Source organism: Castor canadensis, chromosome 1 (genome assembly GCF_047511655.1).
Source record: "Castor canadensis chromosome 1, mCasCan1.hap1v2, whole genome shotgun sequence".
NCBI lineage: Eukaryota > Metazoa > Chordata > Mammalia > Rodentia > Castoridae > Castor > Castor canadensis.
The window spans coordinates 24740180-24755722 of record NC_133386.1 but is presented as its reverse complement, the minus strand read 5'-3'; the positions used below and the strand labels follow the sequence as shown (position 1 = coordinate 24755722).

The 15543-nt window shown below is 37.7% G+C and overlaps 1 long non-coding RNA gene across 1 annotated transcript in view; it reads left to right on the top strand.

Annotated features, from left to right (window-relative positions):
* The first annotated feature begins 1927 nt into the window (after window positions 1–1927).
* The window catches only part of LOC109677691 (uncharacterized), a 60915-nt gene continuing 47299 nt past the window's right edge, over window positions 1928–15543 (top strand). Inside the window, exon 1 of the long non-coding RNA XR_012445203.1 lies at window positions 1928–2035. This is a non-coding gene — a long non-coding RNA (uncharacterized lncRNA). The remainder of the gene's footprint in view (window positions 2036–15543) is intronic.

The following is a 15543-nucleotide window of genomic DNA, read 5'->3' as shown; positions in this document are numbered from 1 at the left end:
TAATTGTGGGATTTTGCTTAAATTCTCTGAGTATGGATTTGTATTTTCCTTGGTTGTGACTATGTACTATGTCCTTCCTAAGGAAACAATGAAGTATATGTAGCAACTGACAATAAAGAAAAACACCAGTTGAACTGTTACTGGCATCTGCTCTTAATGGAATCAGTTGTGAGACACCTGAGAAAAGCTATTACTATTTATAGCAGGAAGCACATGTGCAATAATAAAGTAGGTAGCAATGAGGTAGTTTTATGCTTAAGTTGTATTTGCAAAGATCTGAGTTAATATAATATAGAGAACTTGACAAGAATGAACCAAAGATTAAAAAACAGTAAAAATAACAGTTTGCTAAATGTTCTTATGCTGATTTCCTACTCATTATTAAACAGTTCTGATATTATCATTTGTTTATACTCTGTCATCTCAAACCAATGTAAATTTCCAAACCTGCTGAGAAAGTTTTATTTGGCAGATTACTTTAGCAAGATAAAGGCTTTAGATTGGTCGATGTAAGCAAGATATATATATATATATATATATATATATATATATATATATATTTTTTTTTTTTTTTTTTTTTTTATCAGAAAAACCTTTACTTCCTATCACCTGACATGTAACGGAGCATAACATACTATCAATGTTCACAGCTTCATCTGCAGTTGTTAATTGTCAACACATCTACCCTGATTTTTTTTAGTTGCCCCCAGCCATAGTTTTATTTGTTGTTGCTGTTTGCTTGTTTATTTGGTACTAGAGATTGAACCCAGGGCCCCACATGCTAGGCAAGCTTTTTACACTTGAGTCATGTCCCTAGTGCTTTTGTTTGTATTTTTAGTTTTGTTCTTTTTTAATCTGTACTGGAGTTTGAGTCCTTGGATGTATGCTTGCTTGGCAAGTGCTCTGCACTTCAGCAATGCCTCCAGTCTTTTTTGCTTTAGGTTATATTTCAACTAGTCTTGCACTTTTTGCCTTGGCTGATCTCAGAGAGCAATCCTCCTATCTATACCTCCTACATAGCTGGGATTATAGTCATTGACCACCATGCCTAGCTTACTTGTTGAGATGGGGGTCTCCCTAACTTTTTGCCTGTGTTGGCCTTAAATTGTCATCCTCGTTATCACCATCTCTGAATAGATGGGATTAAAAATGTGAGCCTCTGTGCCAGGCCTTGTATTTCTGTTTTTCAGGTAGGTTCTCATTAGCTTTGCCTGGGCTTTCCTTGAACTTGTCCTCCACCTACTTCTGCCTCCTGAGTACACTGCCATTCTTACTGTATAAAATTGGGCTCACACTTGTACCTGGTTTGGCTGCTTTCTGCCTTAAATTAAAATCCTTTTTTGCTGAGCTATGGTCAAGTCTGATGAATATTATTATGCACTTCATTGAAGCAGCCATCTTTGGGATTTCCAAACTATTCAGTCATTGAGGAGCTGTTAGTTTTATATATTTCCCAGAAAAATCCATAGTAAGACAAGTTATTTATCCAACTCTCTAGATTTTAATTGCAAAGACTACTAACAATGCCTTCTATGAGTCAGTCTGTCATTTTAAAAATGTTTCTACAAGTTGCTCCCAGTATACTATTCACATAATAGGTGTATTAATAACTAAGTAAACTGCTCTTTTGGTCTTCTACTTCAATTTAAATATTGTTGTCCCTATCTTAAGTATTTAAGTTTTAGCTAAAACATTGAATTTAAATCCTTGAACAGTCTTCTTTTCTCCCTCCCTCCCTCTTTCCTTCCCCTTCCTTCCCTCCTATTGGTACCATTCAAATACTTACTCTGCTTTGTTGCTTTTCAAAGTAATTGTTCACTGATGAAAGCATTTCTAAACTCTACTATTTCATTCTAAATTTTCCTTCTCTCCCTCTGTCTGTCTACATGGAAAGATCAAGATAAATCCACATGTGATTATGTGATTACAGGGCACGATTCATCCACTGTGATCAGAAGCCTGGGAAAGAAGCATCTGACAAGAGACAGAGAAACACCCAGAAGAGGAAGTGACTGTAAAGAAATGTTCTGCAGAGGTAATATCTCTGATGTGTGGACTTCTCAACTCCTTTCCCAAATATCTGTTCTTGTAGGTTACGCACATTCACCTTTTCTTTCTTGTCCTATGGATTCATCAACTTTACCATATTTAAGGGAACCATTTAACTTCTGTAAACCTACAAACTAGAACAACTTTTGCAAAGTTACCTCTGTTTTCAATATTTCACTTATGAGTTCCTTCCACATTCGTTTTGTAAACATTTGCCAGTGCCTGTCACGTGCTTGATGCATTAATAGAAATGACTACTCCTGTAAGTACCACAATTCTTTCTTACTTTCTTTAATATGCTCAGTTGTCTCCAAACTCACACTTCATGATGTCTAATCGCCGAATTGATTCAGAATTGAATAAATCTTTTTCCTGCAGATTAATAGTCTATATTCAATAAATGAAAACTATCAGAATAACAGAAAAGCTATTATTGCGAAAATGAAGTTTTTTCTAATATTTTAACTTTGAATTTCCCCCCCCCAAATAAGTAAAAACCCACTATCTTGTTTCTTAACCTGATTGTAGTACAGTTATCTGTGACTGTCCAACCCTTTGCTACTGACCTTTCATTTGATATGCTGCACTCCACACTTTTCCCTTGATGCTTGTCATTCAGTTAGACTCCAGCTGTTTGGGGATTTGGACTATAACAGGGTCCACAGATTTGAGTACAACACAACAATGAGCCAAAGGTGACACCCCGCCCCCCAAATCCACCCAAACAAATAAAAATACCAACCAATACAGCCATTTAAGTAATCTTTTGGAGGGTGCAGCAGAACTAAGTAGCTCCTTTCCTGGAAGGGAAACATTTATGATCTGGAACCAGGGGGCCTTAACCTTATTTACCTGGAAATGATATTCACCAGATAAACACAGACATTCATTGAGCTCAGGTGGCTTGAATCAGCAAATTTTTTAAAACTTTTATTTCAAACGAAGATCTATATGGACATACTTGTGATAGATCCAAGTAAAGATAAACTTGTGGAAAGTTCTGTCTAATGACCTTCTCATGGGCACCGAGATCGTGTTCCCCCAGCCCCTTTCTCCAGGCAGCCTCTGCTTTCTCTCCTCTGCTTGCCTGGAGATCCAATGGCTGTCAGAAACAACACTTGATCTGCTAGATCAAGGGAGGCCTTTGTATTTGGAGAGCAGTCACAACCAGTAAGTAAACAAGTGGGCATTACTGGGTTCTGATAAAATTTTATTTAAGAAGCAAGGGTCACAGTTTGCTGAACTCTGCTCTAGAACATTCCTGTCTCAAGTCTTCAAAGTCTCTGGAAGTTGGCTTTCATACCATAAAATCAGTGCTCCCTATAGTAATACAGGGACTGGAATGAGAGAATTCTGAAATTATTTTCATCTTGTTTATTGATAGTATCAAAGATTTTGCTTTTAGAAAAAATATTATCAATGATAATGCTTTTTTCTTAGGGCGATCAATGTAATAAAATCTTACTTCTGTTAGAAATCTTGGTTTAATGCTTACGGGAATATTAATTCAATTCATTTGAACATCAAGGGGCATATCAACTAAGACAGTTCCCCTTGAAGATTCTAGAAACTTTAAAGCTAATTTAAATAAGTAACAAAGGCAACACAAGCACATTCATCTCATAATCTTCCTGGGGTCTAATAGATTGTATTCATACATTTATTAATTTGAATAAAATTGATGAAATTTTCCTTACCTTGAAAGATGACATTGGTAACTTTGTTCTCCTTTAAACACAAGATGCATGGCAAACTGTTTTCTTTTGAATATAGGTTCTTGATGCAGTAAATGAGAGAGTTATTTTCTCTTATATCAGTTTGTTGCATACCCACACCTGGCTACTCAAGAAGTTGTATTGAAATTTGTGAATTTTTAAAATTCTACTATATATTTTAATTTATAGAATATATTAGTTTAGATATCTGATTTTATTGATTGTTGATGGGGTAGGTGATTAACCCTTTCAACAAGTTTTGACAGTAAGACTATGCCCAACTCTTGGACAGATCAGGTGTGCAAAGGGGATCCTGGAGAAAATATAAGGAGAGAGGGAGAAGGGGAGGAGAGAGGAGACAAAGAGAATGTGGGGCATAGGCTAGCGTCTTAGACATGGGATTCTACTCTGTTTGAGGTCATATACGTAGCCAGAAGTACTGGGTCTGAGAGTAAGGAGGAAAGGGAAAAATTACAAAGTTGAACAAAATATTGAACCTGCCTTCTGGGACATTAAATTTTAATGATCAGGTCAGAGAGACACAACTAAAAATACTACTTGCTTTGTAGTTTTTCTTAGAACCTGCTCTTTGACTGGGCTTTCAGTGCTCTTTAGATTGTACCTTAATAAGAGTGATTCTGTCATATTGGATGCAGACGGCAGGATAAATATACCTGTTGAGTCAATATGCCTGTAATACGTGACTACCAGACCTAGCTCCATAGACCCAGATCAGCCTAAGGGCTGATCAAGGACTTTCTTTGTGCAAGGAGCAAATGGATTATTTACAACTGAATTTCATCAAGGCACCAAAAATATTTATATGACTGTAATTATAATTAAACTTTACAAATACAGTACTCCAAAGGTTTTGAAGACATATATTGAGTGATAGTTGAAATAAGTGAGTTAAACAAATGATATCCTTAAACTTGAAATACAATAACTTTCCTAAATTAAAGAAGTCTCATTTCTAAAAAAGAGGAAGTGTACATACATTGTCCCACATGGTTTTGGTTAGACCTCAACACTGTATATGTATATAATTTTTAAAAAAGGAAACAATCAACAGGGAAGAGTTTTTTTTTAATGAGTAACTAAACATGTACAGAGAAAAATAAAACCTTTAAATATTCAATGTTGAAAAAGAAGAATGGAGAACTTCAGATCTGCTTAAAAATATGAAAGGAGCACTAAGAACAGGACATGGATTAATTATTCTCATTAATGAGTAAGGAGTAGGGTTTTTTAATTGTCATGCTGGGTGGGAGTTCATTGTGGCATTTACAAAAGTTCTTAAAATCGAGTAAGCAGTAGTTGTAATTGCAGAGTAAAATATCTTTGTAAATTATTATTTAAAGCATAATAAATGTTAATTAGGAAAATCAAGAAATTTAGTAAGCTATCAGGAAAAATGGTGAAATGACTTAGAGGATATATTCAGAAGCCTAGAAGCTAATTATTCAAACACTGACATTGTGCACTTGGTTAGAATAAGTTGAGATGTGGTATATGTTGTCTTCATCACTGGAAGTATTTTCTCATCTCATTTGATCATCAACTTGTTCTATACAACTTTTTAATGTGCTGGAAAAGATAAAAGAGTCAGTTGAAAATAGAGACCACATTTATGCTTGACAAGCTCTGTTAACTGAATATGTCTTCAGACATCTTGATGTTGGAGACATAACAAAAAAATTATTTCCCCCTACTTTTTATAGGATGACTACTTGCAAAAGTTCTTAGGACCTTCTCTACTACCCATTTTAAAAGGATTTTTCAACATCTAGTAATTCAGAATTTGTTAATCACATTTCCTGGATAGGAAAAGAGACAACACATCATATTCAAGACTGAAGAAAAAGATGGAAAGAGAAACAGAAGCAATCTGAAAAGTAAAATGAAGTATAGAACCTGTTGCCCTTTATCTCATTCTGTAGGTCTTTTATTTATTAGGACTGTGCCCCATGGATGTTGCGCTCAATCAGAAAAGCATTACATCCCAAATCATATGAAAACTCCCTTCTTCTTCCCAGTCCCAAGCTCGTATCTCCCATTGTCTGTGAAAGACGTTTCACTGTTCATGTGTTGGTGAATGAGGTCTCTCTGGGTGTTTGTCACTGTCATGTTTTGATTGTTTGTCTGCAGCACCCAGACTTTGTTTCATCTTTGGCGCACAGACATTGAAATGAAACGGTATGTCGGAAAATCCAGGTTGCCTTTATAACAAAGAGCATGTTGCCTCTTTAGGGAACAATGAAACACGATGAATAGCTATTCAATTTTTTGTGGTACTTCCAGCACTGGAGAAAGCAAAAATCTGGCCCAACATTGAGAGTGGCCATCTCTTTTGTGACCAGTACTGGAATGGTTAATTACTCTGCGGTTCTCTCAGAAGACAACAATGAGCAAGCTCTTGCCACTGCCTCACAGCCTAAAACAAAACTGACAGATCGCACTCTGCAGCTGAAACAGATGGTTGCTTATGGGGCTGACAAAGCGAATGTAAACTGTAGACGCTTTCATTCTCTGCTGCAGCTCCAAAGAGGTAAAAAGAACACCTTCCTTTTGGAAGGGTACACACACACACTCACACACACTCACACAGAGTACCACAAAAGCTAAACTCTTGCCTGCTGTCGCCTACATAAACTATTGCAAAATCTTTAGCCATGTGAGATTGCATTCAGGGGAAATTGAAATGTGGCTCTATGCCTTTCCACAAATGTGAAGAATAATGGACTTTTAAAATATTGGAGCGGACAGAGTGGAGGGAAAAATGCTTCCATCAACAACCTGCTTCTAACTTACAGATGACAGTTTTTCAAACCGTTCATTTTTAGAGCCTAGGAAGGCAGAGAATACATCAGGATGTTGAAAGTCACAAAACTAGGAGAAAAGTATTTTGTAATTTGAAAAAGCAGTTCTCTTCCTAAGAATTAAAAACCCAGACAATGTCTCCTTTTGGCTCAGAAGTGGTTAAATAGTCACTATGATAACTGGGAGGCAAGGTTGTGTCCAGGGATAGTCTCATCACAGGTGAGATGGGAGTGGGATGAAAAGAAGGAGAATGTAACTGAAAGTCAGGGAAAACCAACTCCACTGCAATCACTCGTCTATTGTGGACCACTTAAAAAGTAGCTCTAGCATCTCCATGGCTTCAGAATTTAAATATTCAATCATGTCAAATAGTAGCTATTGTTTGCTGAGAATAACAGTGATGTTTGACTGGCTTTCTGAACCACAAGAAGCTTGGAATATGTTCTTGTTCCTTTTGTGACTAAGAAGAGCCTGTCCTATGAGCTCAAGCAATGAAATGCCATCAGCTTGAGGTGGTTAGGGGTGGAGGAAACAGGCTTCAAACCTGGTCTTGTTAACATTTTCTAACATTCTTGGTACTTTCTGACAAAGTTAACTTGAATTGTCTCCAGTTTGTAGAAGTTTTGTGAAATGAGTCAAATATTCTATTTTGTATTGCGTCCGTCCCTTCTCTTCATCAATTTCCTATTTTATTTTACAGGCGCTTTCTTCCCCTTTCTACCGAATTTAATACTTCCTGTTTGAAATCCACTGTATAACCAATTCTTATTTTTATTACTCTAGCCTTTCCTTCAGTGTCTGTCCCACCTTTTTCCTTTCTCACTTGGTCTTCATCTGCTATTTTACCTGGGGGATCTCATTAACTCCCAGGGCTCAGCTGCCACCTGCTGCGCAGGTTAATGACCCTTCCTGGCTTTGCCCATTGCACGTTTCTGCTTTCCTCCTGACACTTCTTTGCTTCTCAGATGAGGCCACCTGCACACCAAATGAGGCCAGTATGCTCCAGAGGCACAGGGTGCTTGATAAAACAGTTTATTGTTGATATTTCTTCCCAAAGCATCACTTTCCTTCCACTTTTCTGTTCAGCTGGCCTGTAGTTCTGTTTATCCTGACATCTCACTTCGAATTCTGGAGAGCACTCCACTTCCCGTTCTCCTTGTTTACACAACTCCTTGGCAAATACTTTTTGCCCCCCACCCCCTTTTCCACTAAACAACTTCACAATTCGTCTCTTCCTTTCTAATATTTTCTCATGACCCAATATGTTTATCACATCCTTTTCATAATATCCTCTTTGACTTTATCTGCACTTCTTCTGGTGTTTAGCCCCACAGAATTGTGTTATCATGACATTGTTTTGGGAGGGGGGAACCCAGCAAACAATCAGTCAGATTTTTTTCCTCCTTACTGTTAGGAGCTGGAAGGACTAGGCAAGGGAAAAAATATGAAATGTGATTGTCTCTCTCTCTTAGTTTCAAAGGGTCTAGCTCTGCCCTCTTCAACATCATGTGTGTGTAAATCCCTTTCTTGCTCACTCAATTCTGTTGTCCGCCAGGTTTTTCCCAGAAGTCTTTTTCAGTGAGATGTTCATTGCTGAAACATGTTTCCTCCTGTGTAACTGTGCATATCCTTTTCGTCTTTCTCATGTTCCTGCCAGGAAAATCAAGCTTTCTATGTTTGAAATGTAAACATTGCTTCTTGGTGTTCCAAATCATCAATTACCATGCCTCTAGTTATACATAAAATTTTGATTTCTCAATTTAGAGTCTCTATCTTGAATGTTTTAGATTAGCTGATGTCTGTTTCTGGCAACTGATAGAGCTGTCATTCAGCTGGATGCTGTGCCCTGAAGGAACTGACCTGCAGAGTCTTATTTTTTTGGGATGTGCCAATACATCAGCCTACTATGTTTTATTCCAAAAAGCGGGTGTATCAGGGGTGGAGTAGAACTCTATCCACTGCCAGGCTTTGGGGCATCCATTTTAATGATGGATAAAAGTTCTGAGCAAAGAGCTTCTGTTAGTCTCAGCTCTGGAAAAATATCTTTACAAATATTTACTCCCATCCTCTAGTGGGCCTCTTTTGCAAAGCCAGGCTCTACTTTAAAGGAAAACTGTTCTCTTAAGAAGTGAGGCTCTGAAATTGCATCTCCCACTGTGCTATAGTGTGTCAACATCCCTGATCAAAAATTCTATCCATTCTTTATGAATGTGCAAAGGAAACCAGAAGAAATCTGCACTCCTTTCTGACAGGACTTGGCCCTCCATGATGGGGGCTTATAAATAATAAACTGTAGTTTGCCTGAGAGAGCCTGCATCTGTGACAGTGCGTTAGCCATAGGGTTGCTCATGTTGTATTTAGTCCAACTGTTCCAGACACAGTGCCTCACTGCAAAGAATGAGCTTGAACTTGAAACTTAGCTTTCAAGGGAAGTTGGTGGAGATGCTGCTGTGAGCGTTCTGAGCGTCGAAGGCTCCATTCCACTGAAATGTCACTTTCCACCCATGGCAGAGTCATGCTGGGAGCATCATTGCCGTTTGCTGCTCTGCTCTGAAGATATACTGGGAATTTAGCTACTCTGCTGGTTTGGAATATGGTGGTACATGAATTGCTTTGAAGTGCTTGCCTCGTTCCCTGCCACTTAAAGCTCGTTTGAAAACTGATGATAAGCAATAAGTTACCTTTGAGTTGTAAGTGCTACAGTTTATCTTTCACCATCTTGATGCTTAATGGCATCCCAATAAAATAAGGCACTATTTTGCAAATTAATGAAGCAGATGACATAGTCTTTTAGACACACACACACACACACAAATGCCTATCATAAATGTGAAGTATCTATCACACTGTCATAAGCGAGGCAAATGACTTTAAGGATGCATTGATATAACCACTGAAATTCAAATTAAATGGGTCAGTTAATTATTTTATTTTATTTTTTTCAGTACTGGGAATTGAATCTATGGCCTTGCGTGTGCTAGGCAAACTCTCTACCACTTGAACTATACTTTCACCCTAGTATGTTTTTATTTTGTTTTGAGGTGGGGGGCTCCTTAAATTTGGTTGGGGTGGCTTCAGACTTATGATCTTTCTCTTCCTCTTTTATAATCTAAATGTCCAGGTAGTGTATTCATTAAGTATTTGGATATTGGAGTATACTGAGTTTGTATCCTCACTCTGCGATGGGTAATTTTGTGTGTCAACTTGATTAACCCAAGATACTAAGCTTTGATCAAAAACCAGTGTTAATACATTTTAGATGGGATTGACATTTGTGTGCATATTGGGGGGAGTGGGACTAGGGTTTGAACCCAAGGCTTCATGCTTGCAAAGCAGGTACTCTACCTGCTTCAGCCACACTTCCAGTCCATTTTGCTCTGGTTATTTTGGAGATGGGGTCTTGAACCTCAGTCTTTCCAATCTCAGCCTCCCAAGTAGTTATGATTACAAGTATGAGCCATTGGTGCCTGGCTGTGACTGACATTAGCAGCAGTTAAATAATTTTCTGTAGTATGAATAGGTCTTAGCCAATATGTTGAAGGCCATAAGAGAAATGACTGGCGATCCCCTGAGAAAGAGGGAATTTTAATAGCAGACTGTCTTTGGACTTGAACTACAATATCAAATCTTCCCTGGGTCTCCATCCTACTGGCCTAATTTATAGATTTCAGAGCCATCTGCTCCCATAATCCTGGGAGCCAATTCCTTAAAATAATTTTTGTTCTTATAGAGATACACATCCTATTGGTTTTTTTTCCTCTGAAGAGCCCTAATATAAGTTCTATTATTTAATAGATGCATGACTTTGAGCAAATTACTTCATTTTCTCTGCCTTAATGTCTTCATTTCTAAAATAAAAATTGTAATAGCACCTACATCATCATGGTGTCATAAGGATTAAATGGATTAATGTAAATAGGATTTTTAGGACAGTACCTGTCACACAGTTGTTATATGACTCCTAGATATCATTTTTGTTGTTATGATCATATATAATATATAATAAATTCATAATAATTATTATTGCTATCACTCTGTAGTTGACCATGAGTAGAAAAATGCTTTCTAACTTACTTTTCAAAATTCAAATGTTTTGTTGGCAATTATCAGTCTTTTGATTTAGCTTATTACCATTTTCTTACTCATCAAGATCTGTGAGAGGCTTTGGGGCTGGTGTTTGTTAATTAAGACGTAAGTTTTTAGTGAGCAGTTGCTTTGTGCCAGGATCCTCTCTGGGAATGAGACATATAAGTGAACAACACAGTGATGAACAAGACATACAAATCTCTGCCCAAAAGGAGCTTGCAGAATAGCGAAGAAGACTGACATTAACCAATATAGAAACAAGTATATATTCACAAATTGCAAGAAAATTGGTGAGGATGGAAGATTGATGTGATTGAGGTAGAGAGAAAAGCCAACAGAAGAACCGTGGTGTCTTCTTGAAATAGAAAGGAATTTGGAAACTTCAGGGGAAGAGGGAAAAGGAAGTTAGGAGCAGGAAAAGGGCTGCAATTGAATGTACTGCAACATCAATTTGTAAAAACCCTGAATCAATCAAGCAGTGGAAAACCCCATACCTCATCTCATCCTAAAACCTATTATTCTGAAGTTTATTATTGCCATTTTTTAACATTTTATTTAGTAATTGTACTTACCTTTTTTTCTAATTATTTATTACCAAATCCTGGCTCTTGCCTCTTATAAGGTCTTCTATGTCTTGGCTTTTCCCTTTTCTCTATACTCTTCTGCACATTATTTTCTGTCTAATCACTCTCAGGCTTGGGATATGGCTTCATGCTCATAGTTAAGTGGGAGACCAGCTTTCTTTTCATTGTCATTCTTTGGTTATGGAGCTCCTTGAATATTTTCTTGATGAGTTTTTCTTAAATTGCTCTTGAGTACCTGTGTGCACAGAGATAGATAAATAGGTAGAAAGATAGATGATAGAATCTGAACCTGAGAAAAAAACTAATGTAGTTTTCCTGGCCTCATTTTGTTTTTTTATATACAGTACAGTGTTAAACAACTTTTAATTAGTCTTGCTGGGTAAGACTGCTGCTAATGGATTTCACTTTGGGGGGTGGCGTGGATATTGTGAAGCTCAGTTTTGTACCTTTTATTACTAATTATTATTGTCTTTGTCTTTCCAGGAAAAATCGTAGTTTTCATATCATATAGTTTTATTTAGCTGCAGCATGATGAGAAAGATATACTTAAAGAATATTTTATACAATTCTACTTGTTCTGATTTCTTTTGGAACTGGGTTTATATTTATGAATGGAAATGTTCAGTTAAATCTGATTGATGACTCATGACCAATGTGGAATGTGCTTGTTATATTTCCTGCTTTCATTGCACCTCACTTCCATAGTGACTCACGTGTGAGCCAGAGTCCTCAGTCTTTCCCTTGCCTCTCATCTCATGTGCCTCCTAGTTAGAAGCATCTGAGAGGGTGTGCTAGGTTGAGACCACGGAGTTATTTTACCCGCCGTGGGCTGCCAACACATTGTGAATCCCTGCGGATTCCTGAAGCCCATTACCAACCCAGTGAATTACTCTGTTTCCTTTATGGCAAAAATAAGTGTGCAGCTGCTTACTTCTGCCATGGACTTTGGAATTTTGTTCCGTCTTCCATCTGCCTTTTGTGTAAAGAAATTCTGCCTGAATAATTACTTGTCTGTCCCCTTTGCTCATTCCCAACATAATCATTCTTCAACCTTCTGTTTCCAATTAGTTCTTATCTCAAATGGCTTATTGGCATCAATCTGTTCTCAGCATCACCAAAGTGCACAAAACTACCCTGAAACATGGGGGAATGGAGATAAGGCTGAGACACACCAATCAATCCAGTGGAGTCTCTGCATTTCACCCCAGTGCCTTCCTTTTCTCAGGAAACTTGAGATAGGAGATGGTGTCAAGACATGCTGTTGATAGAGTACATTTTGGAGCAAAATGACATGCATGGTCATGGCAGAGACTGTGTAAAGCCTGTGAAAATAGCCATTGTTGGACATCTGGTGTTGAGAAGAGCTGCTTCAAAACAAGTTCACAGTGTGAAATCATGGTGTAGACAGCGTCTGAGCAGCTGCCCACTGCTGGAAAGGGTACCCCAAGACCCGTTTGTCCATGGTTGCGCTCTAAGTTGTGCTAGTCTCTTTGATCTGTAAACTGTTTTGCCACAGGAATATGGCTAAAAGTGGGCCAAAAGAACCCTGTTGCTAATATTAGCCAGCTAGGCATAAAGAGAGAGTAGCAATTGGGTCCAGCAAGAAAAGTAACACTTTCCAAAGGTCTAGTGACCTTGTTTGGTTGAAGCATGGCACAAACAAATCCAACGACACATTTGATAACCACGTAGTTACTTGATGCTCAGAAAAAAAGGGGGGCTTTAGAAATATCTACCCAAACTTCCTTTCTTCTACACAAACTAATAGCCAGCATATTAAATGGCTTTTCCCAAATCATAACTAATTAATGGTAGAACAAGAATTGTATTTTCTTTTCCCTTTTCCCTCCTATTAAGCTGCTCATTCTAACAAACCTCCTATTAAGCTGCTCAATCTAACAAAGTACATTGCGAAGACTGTGTCTAGCAGAAATAGTTTCAAGCACAAGTCAAAGCCACACTGCACATCTTATGAAAGCCTGAATTTGCATTTTTCAGTCATTGCTTAGCTCTTGGAGCAAGTCCTGAACTTGACAAAGAGGAGATACTTTATGCGTGTATGCATAGGTAAGAGTGGAGAAATGAACCTAACTACCACAAGGCAGTAGCGTGCATTGACTGCCTCCTATGGGCCAGATACCTTCATTTGACTCTCATCTTGATGAAGGGCTCCTGGGACAACTCCTTGTTTCTGAGGTCTAGACTCCTCCAAAGAGAAGCCACTTTGGAATGAAGTATTATCCAGTCACAAAATTAGCATCTAAGGAGTTTAAAATCTGTAAGACTTGGATACATTGCCTGAGACATTTGATTATGACACAATTTGATTTGGGATTCACTGTCTAGTTTGGATTGAATTTTAGCTGTCATTTTAAAAGATATTTTTGGCTTAGATTTCCTGACAGAGAATAGTTCCAGTCTTCCTGGCCATTCTTGAAAGACCCACCTTTCAAAACTTAGTTGAAATGTGATTAGGCTGCCTGGACCCCCACCTACCCATCTCTTCCCCCTTATAAGACTCCCCCCAATAAGACTTCTACCAAGTCTTATTGGCCTACAAGGCTGGGAGGTTACTCATGGACTTTCTCTGAGAGGGTCTGAAGCCACAGGACGTGTATATTCCTCTGGGGAATTCCTTAAGAGTTTTGATATTCTTCTGGTTGTACAAAAAGAAAAATGTTCCTAAGTGTAAATGGCTGACAAGATAACACCCCAGTCTCCCTTTGTCATAGGAGTATACTGTGTGGTGCCTTGGAGCAGAAAGAAAATAAACCCTTAACACCCCTCTCTGAAATTCTTTCTCTTTATCTTCTCAATGTTGCAGAGAAAAGATGACATTAAAAGTTGCTTGAGCTTTTACTCATACTCTGTATTAGTCACTGCATAGTGAGATGTTCATATAAAGAAGAAAAAGTTCTTCAATTTCCACTAAATTAGAGAAGTTAACTTTAGTGGGGCACCGATGGTTCACACTTGCTATTTGGGAGGCAGAGATCAGGAGGATCACAGTTTGAAGCCAGCCCTGGTAAATATGTTCGAGAGACTCTATCTCAAAAATACCCAACACAAAAAAGGGCTGGTAGAGTGGCTCAAGTGGTAGAATGCTTGCCCAGCAAGCATGAAGCCCTGAGTTCAAACCTCAGTACTGCCAAAAAAAAAAAAGAGTCAACTTTAAATAAGCAGATAATTGTTATCACTCCAATTTACATAGGAAGAAGCCAAAGTTTAAAGGGGTTTAAACTTTTGTTTATTTATGTATGTGTGTATTTCCAGGGTTCCTCAAAAATGATTGATTGAAAAAGCCAGAATTTAAATATAGATTGATCAGGTTTAGAATCCCAGTTCTTTCTGTTACAACACTAGCATTTACATAAAAGATAATAAATAGATGTGGAAGTTAGTATTAGCCTAGTCTTACAGATAATAAACAGGACTAAAGGAAAAATCACAATTGATTGGCAGAATTATAGTCCATTTTATTTATACAACTGAAAGAGATTGTTCATCCAATATTTAAATATAAACACACACATGCACAACATACATAATTAAATCGGCAAAATTACATGATAAATTTATTTCAATGGGGAATACCATCAGCTTTCTACAATATTTCATTGCATTTACTTCTGTTGGTGGTAGAAAGTGACCTAGTGGTGTCAAATGGTAGCCTATTATAAAGAAATTATTGTTAATTTAATTTAATATCACAGGGAACTCAATGGTTTTTGTCCATGGCAGAAGCTCCTGGTTCAACTGGTTTATAAGGTTTTTGTTTAAATAAATTTTTAACTCCACATACATTGTCATGAAGATATTAGCAAAGGTTTTCTTCAAGAAATTGCTCTGTATAGTCTTCACAAGAACTCTTTATCCAAATCCATCCCCCAAAATTGTAGGTCTCTACCTAGTTTGTGAACAGGGTAAACCCCATGATTTATATGGTTGCCATACTGGCTAAAGCAAGAGATATGATTGCAACCTAAGGAATTTAATTCTCTTCTGCTCACTTTAATATAATTTTTGGCATTCGGGGGGTCACAAGTCTAGTTCATTCTGCAAACAGCATGCAGAATGAAGTAGAACCTTGGCTTCTCTGAAAGGAAAAGATGACTCAGATTTGAAGCTGAAATTGTAACATTCAAATGGTTACCAGCTATGGCTTATTGATAGATTGATTGAATATTATGTGTGTTGTGTTTCAGGATTATTGGTACAATCACTGTGCAATCTCTTGCACAACATCCAGCACCCAAGCATTGTCCAATGTTTGTCCAAGCTAATATTAA